We start from the raw sequence: 9,211 nt of genomic DNA, 5'->3' as shown, positions 1-9,211 counted from the left end.
ACGTCCAAAGACATTGTTCTAGATGCATATCATGTTTAAAAGCAAAGTCTAGAACAATGTCTCATGGACTCTACACCCCTTTGTCGATTGCAAATGCTCCTTGGGAAGACATTAGCATGGATTTCATTTAGGACTTCCTAGGACTGCAAAAGGCCATGACTCTATCTTTGTGGTAGTGGACCGTTTTAGCAAAATGTCCCATTTTATTCCTTGCCACAAGGTAGATGATGCTCAAAATATTTCTAGACTCTTCTTTAGAGAAGTGGTGAGACTTCATGGTCTCCCTAGAAGTATAGTATTCGATAGAGATCCCAAGTTTGTAAGCCACTTTTGGAAAACTCTTTGGGGCAAACTTGGAACAAGACTACAATTTTCAACTTTTTGTCATCCTCAAACGGATGGCCAAACCGAAGTAGTCAATAGATCTCTTGGGACTATGCTTAGGGCTATCATGAAGGGCAACCATAAATCTTGAGATGAGTATCTTCCCCACATTGAGTTTGCTTACAATCGAGTAGTTCACAAGACTACTAATGCTTCTCCTTTTGAAGTAGTATATGGTTTTAATCCTCTCACACCCATGGATTTGTTGCCTCTTCCTAATCCACAAGAATTTGTGCATAAGGAAGGAGTAATCAAAGCCGACTTTGTGAAGAAAATGCATGAGAAGATTAAACTCCAAATACAACAACAAAATGAGAAGTACACAAAATACAACAATAAAGGGAAGAAAGAAATAATTTTTGAGGAAGGAGACTTAGTTTGGCTTCACCTTCGCAAAGATAGATTTCCAACTCAAAGAAAGTCCAAACTAAGTCCTCGAGGTGATGGACCCTTTCAAGTCCTCAAGCGAGTCAATAACAATGCATATAAATTGGACCTACCTCTTGAATATGGAGTACATGACACTTTTAATGTAATTGATCTCTCTCCATTTGTAGGTACCAATGACGATGACGAGCTGGATTTGAGGACAAATCCTTTCCAAGGGGGAGGGGATGATGGAGGAGGGTCGAGCACACCTCACCATGGAGGCCAAGACCCAAGACTAGACCGTGATGAGCGTCTAGACTCAAGGAGAGAGCGTCTTGGACATGATGAGGGAAGGCTACACATGGAGCGTCTAGGAGGAGGCCTAGACCGTCTAGGCCCTATTACAAGGTCAATGGCTAAGCATATTCACGCCCAAATGGACCTAGCCACGGATGGAAGAGAGAAGACCTTGTATATGTGATAAGTGTCTAATTTCAGTAATATTTCATATTAAAATATAGGCACTTATGAGGATTTATTGCTAATTTACATATAAAATAATCCCTAATTTATGAATTTATACCTTTTTACATTTTTTATGATCTTTATTTGAATAAGAGTATTTTATTCCCAAATTTGGTGTTAATTGCAAATTTCTAAGGAAGATTGGAGATTTGGATTAAAGATTAATGATTTGAGCTAAAAAGATAAAGATAGAAGGTCCCAGAATGGAAAAGATGCAAAGAAAGATTGGGCCTTTTTTTATGTTTTATCATTTAGCCCATTAGCACGACACAATAAACAACCTAACCCTAGAAAACTAGGATAAATAGAGGGCTAGAGGCTCAACCTTAGTGTGCCAGATTGAGAGGAAAACACCATAGAGTGAATTGTAACCCAATTGGGAGAATGGAAGGTGATAGAAGTATGCGTGGCTAATTCTACCCTTTGGGATTGGGAGTAATCTGCTCAAACTCTTATGTATTGAGGTGATATTTTATATATTAATATTCAGTTCTTGATTGATTATTGGTATTGTTGTTTTACTTTTAATTCTCCGTGACAAATTGAGAATCTTAAATCTGACCGGGAGGTATTTTTAGGGTTCGGACCTAAACAACAATACTTAACATATTTGAGTGCTAGGAATAGACTTGAAATGTTAATTGCTATTAAACGTCTGAGCTTCGTTCTAAGTTGTTCTTATAAGTATGCGAGGGATCGATAGTTAGGGAACATTCTTAAGGATTTTATATGCGAGGAATCGATATAAATGATTTTTATACGGGCATCAATTTCAATTAAAGAACTTAATATTAACATGCTAATCAAAATACATGAGAGTGAGAGAGATGAAACTTAATCCCAATTTTTCCAATTGAAGCAACTAATTCTTTGTTTGTTTTCTTATTGATCAGTGCCAACATAATCACTTCACACTCTTTTTTATTGTTTTGTTGTTATATTTAGCGAATATTGTACTCGATGATACACTGTTCCTTGTGGGATCGATATCCGTCCTTAGGGACAATTATTACTTTTGACAAACGCGGTGCACTTGCCGTAAAAAGTCATCAATATGTTAAATGGAGGCCCATTAGGGGTGGCTAAGTAATTAGTGTAGTGTTAGAAAGCACAAACTTGTCTTATTTGTGATTTACCCTAGATTTTGTGCATATTCTAGAACCTTAGCACACATGACCGGCCATGTGGTCCAAGTGCCATGTGTCCTCTCATTTGCATTTCATTTTGCTCACATTTCATGTGTAATTAGCTTAGCTTTTACGGCCCATTAGCCTATAAAAAGGAAGGCCATCGCTTGTATTTTGCAAGATTAATGAGAGTAAAGTAATGTTGCCAACATTGTGCCATACTTTGCTTCTACCTAGTTTCTAGGCTCTAATCTTCATCTTCCTCACTTACCATAAGGTTGGCCGAACCTGCCTACTTCCATACATATCATGTACCTTCAAGATCATCATAGCTCCTAGGAGGATCTTGCACATTTACATCCATGGCTTCCGCACCATTTTTCACATGATTCTAAGAAGAGCTTCATGAATTTGCCATCAGTGTGTATGGGGCGACCGGGCACTGGTCCCTCCTTCTTTTATATGTATACATGCCTTTTTTCTGACCTTCACGTGTCTCTCCCTTTTGGCAAGTTCACGATGGGTGTCCTTCGGGCGCTCAACGTGGCTCTCACCCAAGCTCATCCGAACACCTAGGCGTCCCTTCAGGCCTTTCGCCTGTTGTGTGACGTAATGCGTCTTCATCCTACCCCCTTTTCTTTTCTTTCTTACTATGCTTCGCACCCTGCCCGAAAGGCCTCTTGGCACTCGTTGGTCGATCGGTCGGGCAACATGTTATTTGACTCTTTTGTTGTCTCTTATAAGAGGTTTAAAGAGATGTTTATCAAGGTCAACATTCGGTCGGAGGCGACAACCATATTTTTTTTACGAGTCCGGTCGGTCGAGGTTTCCCCTCTACTGGACTCGTAAGTCTTGTGACTTCAAGGTGTGGCTGAGGCCGACAGAGGGCGCTGATGAGCTGGAGATCCTCTCGCTCTTTGATGCCCTCCTAAGGAGGCTTCCATGCTGGAGGCTAATCGGTGCCTACGCCAAGTCTGCGCGTTGGGCGGTTGTCAGGGGTATGGGTCTTTGTTTTACATTTTGTCAGTCGATCATTACGTTGTCTCGGTTGGTCTTACTAACACTTGCTTTTTGTTTTGTTTTGCATAAATCATGGTGCAAGACCGATCGGCTGGTGTGAGTGCCCTCGACAAGCACAGGCAGCAGGCAGCTGAGCGAAAGGGGCGTCGCAACATCAAAGTGATGCCTGCGCAAAAGGGCTCGGCATCTCGATCTGAGAAGAGCTCGACCGGCCCTTCCCAAAAATCCAGGAAATGCTCGAGGGATAGCGGGAACATTGCAACCACTACCCGCTCCCATGGGTCCCTGCCGGCGCCTTCCCCTCGCCGAGAAGCAATCGAGGTGGGCGAGACCTCGCCTAGGCACGTGGAGAACGTGTTCGGGCCCACCGAGGCCGGTGCTAGGCCGTCGGCCCTCGATCTCCTAGGGGGTGGCCTCCAGTTTACGCGAAGAGTTTGCGTGACCCTCCCGCAGGAGACTCGGGAGTTGATCTGAGGCGTCTCCCCCCCGGACTTGCTGAGGAGCGGCCTAGAGCTCATGTGCTGCTCGATCGTTCTTATTGAGCATGACATTCAAGGTCGAGACCGTCATGCCGAGGACGTGCCTTTACTGGAGCATCAGCTGGCTGAGACTTTTGAAGACCTGAAGCAGTCATTGGCTGCTAACAGTGAGCTCTCGGCCAAGATTGCTCAGGAGAGGGCTGAAGGAGGGGGCTAAGAGGGAGATCGCATAGAAAGAAGCTGCCGAGGCGAGACAGCTTTTGGTAGCGAAGAAGGCCAAAGCGCTGAGGGTGGTGGCTGAGAACGCTGCGTTGAAGAGAATGGTCGAGGAGAGGGATGAGAAACTCTCGTCCTCGGCCATTGAACTGGCCGCCGTTCAAGCTGCAAAGGATGAGGGCAAGGCTGAGCTTGATCAGAACTTCGAAGAATCGGAGGAGCTGTTGAAGCAATGCTTTGACCGAGCCGTGCGCCAAGCCCACGTGCTTTATGGGGGCCCGACGGCCACTGGTAACTTTGACCTTGATTGTGAGGTTTACCAGGGTCGGTTGGTGTCGAGTGCTGAGGTGGTTGCTTTGGCCGCACAGGAGGGTGGTGCCGAGGTCGAGGAGGGTGAATGTGTTGAAGTCAATCCATAGTAGGTTAGTCATTGGCCGGGATGTGGCCTTCTCTTGCTTTCATATTTTCTCTCTCCTCCAAGACCGGGGTGTGGCCTCCCCTTTTTGCAATGTATCGCCCTTCCTTTTTATTTAAGAAGAATTTTTGCAAGTTAGAGGTATCAGTTTTTATTTAAATGGGCGGTCGACCATTATTATGCTAAATCGAACGAATTAAATGGGCGGTCGGCCATCAATTAAGATTGTGTTAATCGAACAAGTTAAAATGGGCGATCGACCATTAATTTGTGATAAATCGAACGAATTAAATGGGCGGTCGACCATCATTTGAGAATGTGTTGATCGAACAAGTTAAAAGGGTGGTTGACCATTAATTGTGATAAATCGAACGAATTAAATGGGCGGTCGGTCATCAACATGTGAGTTATTTAGTCAAACAAGTTAAATGGGCGATCGGCCATTAATTGTGATAAATCGAACAAATTAAATGCACGGTCGACCATCAACATGTGAGTTATTTAGTCGAACAAGTTAAATGGGCGGTCGACCATTAACGTGTGAATTATTTAAGTGGTCGGCCATAAGTTTGGACGCCATTGATTGATTGTGTTGATCGAATCACTTAAAATGGGCGTTCGGCCATTAATCGTGATGTTAACTTGGGCGTGTGTCGATCGGTCTCGGTCAGGGTATGCCGATTAAGGCCTCAACCAGGCTGAGTCGAGAGAGAGGTGTTGACAGGGTATGCCTGTTGAGGCTTCATCTAGACCAAACCTGATGGATCGGTCTCGGTAGGGTATGCTGGTTAAGGCTTCATCCAGACCAAACTCAATGGGTCGGTCTCAGCAGGGTATGCTGGTTAAGGCTTCGTCCAGACCGAGCCGAGAGAGGTGTTGGCAGGATGTGCCGGTTAAGGCTTCATCCAGACCAAACCTGGTTGATCGGTCTTGGCAGGGTATGTCGGTTAAGGCTTCATCCAGACCGAGCCGAGTGGTTGCAGGAGAACAGTGCTAGTACTTTGATGAAAATGTCTCGTTAAAACCTCCCTAGTAGGGTGAGGAAAGAGTGCATGACTTTATTAGATTCAGCTGTAGTAGAACATGAGGTGTGTGGCATTCCACGTCCTCAGTACAATTTTGCCCGAAAGCCATTCTAAGTGATAAGTTCCCCCCTTTGCGACTTCTTGGACTCGGAAAGGTCCCTCCCAGTTGGACGAAAACTTCCCTTCATTTTTTCTCGCATCGCTGCGCATCTTCCAGACGAGGTCGCCCTTCTAGAAACTCCTCAGTCGGACATTTGTGTTGTACTGTCTTGACGCCCGAATCTTGCAGGCGGCCTCTCGAATCCTGCTTTTGTCACGAAACTCACTTACCAAATCGAGGTTGACCGCCAGGCTTTCCTCGTTTAGGGTGAGGTCGAACATCTGCCTCCGTATGGTGGGCTCGGCCACCTCGACCGGGATCATGGCCTCAGCCCCGTATGTCAAGCTGTAGGGTGTCTCATACGTAGTAGTTTGGGTAGTGCATCTGTAGGCCCAGAGTACCTCTATCAGCTCCTTGGTCCATCGGCCTTTTGCCTTGCCCAAGCACTTTTTCAACTCGTTGAGTATGACCTTGTTGGCGGCCTCGGCCTGGCCGTTGGTTTGCGGGTGTCCTAGCGAGGTTGTGACAAACTTGATGCCCAGATCGTCATAAAAGGACTGTAGGCCTCGATCAATAAATTGTCAGCCATTGTCAGTTATTATTGTGTGTGGGACGCCAAATCGACAAACAATGCTCTTCCATACGAAATTTTGCACATTTTTAGCCAACATGGATGCGAGGGGTTCGGCCTTGATCCACTTGGTGAAGTAGTCGACTCCCACCATGAGAAATTTGGTCTGCCCTTTCCCTGGCGAGAAGGGACCGATAATGTCCATCCCCCAAATGGCGAAAGGCCATGGGGAGATAATGTTGTGCAGCTCTTCCGGCCTTGTGTGATGGAGAGGGTCGAACTCTTAGCACTTGACACATTTTTTCACGTATTCGGCACAGTCGCCCTGGACAGTCAGCCAGTAGTAGTCGGCCCTCAGGACCTTAGCGGCCATCGTCCTCGCCCTAGAGTGATTTCCACAGACCCCCTCGTGGATTTCGACCAGAATGTACTCAGCCCGTTTGCTGGTGATGCATTTCAGTAGGGGGGTCGAGTACCCTCTCCGGTAAAAGTCTTCGTTGATCAAGGTGTATTGGGCGGAATGTTGCTTCATCGCCTTTTCTTGCTTCGTCTTGCATGTGTCGTCCCTTAGGTACTGGATGACGGGTGTCATTTAGTTGTCGGTCTCGGCCTCGGCCTCGTCTATTGCCAGACACTCGGCCTCGGTCACACTGGGGTGTCTCAACCATATCTGTATGACTGATCTCTGGTGGCTCTTCTTCTTGGTGACCGACAGCTTAGACAAGATGTCAGCCCTTTTGTTGTCCTCCCTCGGTATGTGTTCCAAGGGTGCTTTGCTGAAACGGGCAATACTGTTTTTGGCCGCGTGGAAGTACCGTTGCAGCAAAGGTTCCTTCACTTCGAATTCTCCATTGAGTTGGTCGACCATCACATGGGAGTCGCTTTTGCATGTAACCTCGTGTGCTCCCATGTCGTAGGCTAGGTTCAACCCGGCGAGCAAAGCCTCGTACTTGGCCTGGTTGTTGGTCACCCGAAATCTGAACTGGAGTGCTTGCTCTAGGAGGAGGTCGCCCTGCCCCTCCAGGACGACTCCTGCTCCACAGGCCGTTTTGTTTGAGGAGCCATCCACATAGAGTGTACACCCGCCCGAGAGGGTGGACAACAGTGTCAACTCGGTCGAAAAGTCAGCCAGACATTGAGATTTGATGGCGCCCCTCGATTCATAGCGTATCTAGAACTCGGACAGTTCGACCGACCAGCTTATCATTCTCCCTACAAGGTCTGACTTAGATAAAATTTAAAAAATGTGATAGTCGGTCCTTACAATTATTGAGTGATTTTGGAAGTAGGGGCGCATCTGTCTCGCTGTGAGGACTAGGGCGAGAGCCACCTTCTTGATCATCTAGTATCTCGTCTCGGCCGAGTGGAGGGTCCGACTGATGAAGTACACCGGTCGTTCCTCGCCCTCATACTCCTACACCAAAGCAGCACTGACTGCTTCCTCCGAGACTGCCAGATACACCAGGATTGGGTGGTCGGGTCTCGATTTCTGGATGACAGCGGGGGATGTCAGGAACTCTTTGAGCCGTTTGAAGATTTCTTCACACTGGTCATCCCAAATGAACTTGGTGTCCTTTCGGAGCAGCTGGACCATCAGTCTCATCCTCTCGGCCAGGCAGGGGATGAACTTGTAGAGGGCGGTTAGGCACCCTAGGAGTTGTTGTACCTCTTTGATGCTATTCAGACTTCTCATGTCAAGTATGGCCTGACATTTGTCGGGGTTGGCCTCTATCCCCCGGTGGGTGAGCATGAAGCCTAGAAACTCCCCCCCCTCAACCCCGGATGTGCACTTCTCGGGGTTGAGCTTCATGTTGACCCCTCTGAGGACCTTGAAGACCTCGTCTAGGTCCTTCAGATGTTGTTCGAAAGAGTCTATGTCGTCCACGTATACCTCTACCGCCCGACTAATTAGGCCTTTGAAGATTTTGTCCATGAGGCGCTGGTAGGTCACCCCCGCGTTCTTGAGGCCGAACGACATGACCTCGTAATAGTAGTTGGCATCGGTCGTCATGAAGGTCGTCTTCTCCTTGTTCCTGGGGTGCATTCTTATCTGGTTATAGCCAAAGTAAGCGTCCAGGAAGCTCATAATTTTGTGGTCGGCCGCCCCATCCACCAGGCGGTCAATGTTTGGGAGGGGATAGGTATCCTTCGGACATGCACTGTTGATGTTTCTGTAGTCGATGCACATCCTCCAGTTGTCGTTCAGCTTGGTGACCATGACGACATTGGCCAGCCAAGTCGCGTATCGAGCCTCCCGTATGAATCCGACTGACAGAAGCTTCTCAACCTCTTCCTTCGCCGCTAGGCGTTTTTCATCACCCAGATCCCTCTTCTTTTGGGAGATCGGTCGGGCTTCTTTAAATATCGACAGTCGATGGGTGATGACATCCGGGTTCACCCCTGGCATGTCAGTCGGTGTCCATGCGAACATGTCCATATTCTTCTTCAGCGCAGCGTGCATGATCTCGGCCTTGGCAGCTGCCATGGTCGTTCCTACAGCGGAGATGTGCTCTTCGTCGAGGAGGGGTGCCCTCCTCAACTCTTCTCTTGCCTCTAGTCTATCCTCGGTCGCCCGAGGATCGAGGTCCACCAACGCAACGGTTGGTTCGACTGACATCGGTCGGGCCTTCCTGGGTGAGCGGTCCTTTCGAGAGGACTTTCTCACCCGGACGAGAGAGGTTTCGTTCCTTAAGGGTTTCACCTGGAGGCTCTCGGCATAGCACTCTCGTGCCTCCTTCTGGTCCACGTGGATCGTGAGAATGTCTCCCGTCCTCGAAGGGAACTTCAATGCCAGGTGAGGGGTTGATACGATGGTCATCAGTCGGTTGATGGACGGTCGGCCGAGGATGATGTTGTAGGAGGTGTTGGCGTCGATGACCAGGTACCAGATTTTGATGGTCCTAGTATTCTTCCCCTCGCCGAAAGTGGTATAGAGCTCAATGTAGCCTTTGGTACCTACCCTCTCATCCGAGAGAACCCT

Source organism: Phaseolus vulgaris, chromosome 3 (genome assembly GCF_051622355.1).
Source record: "Phaseolus vulgaris cultivar YP4 chromosome 3, ASM5162235v1, whole genome shotgun sequence".
Classification (NCBI taxonomy): Eukaryota; Viridiplantae; Streptophyta; class Magnoliopsida; order Fabales; family Fabaceae; genus Phaseolus; species Phaseolus vulgaris.
The sequence above is the reverse complement of the archived record's forward strand: the minus strand, read 5'-3'. Positions refer to the sequence as shown.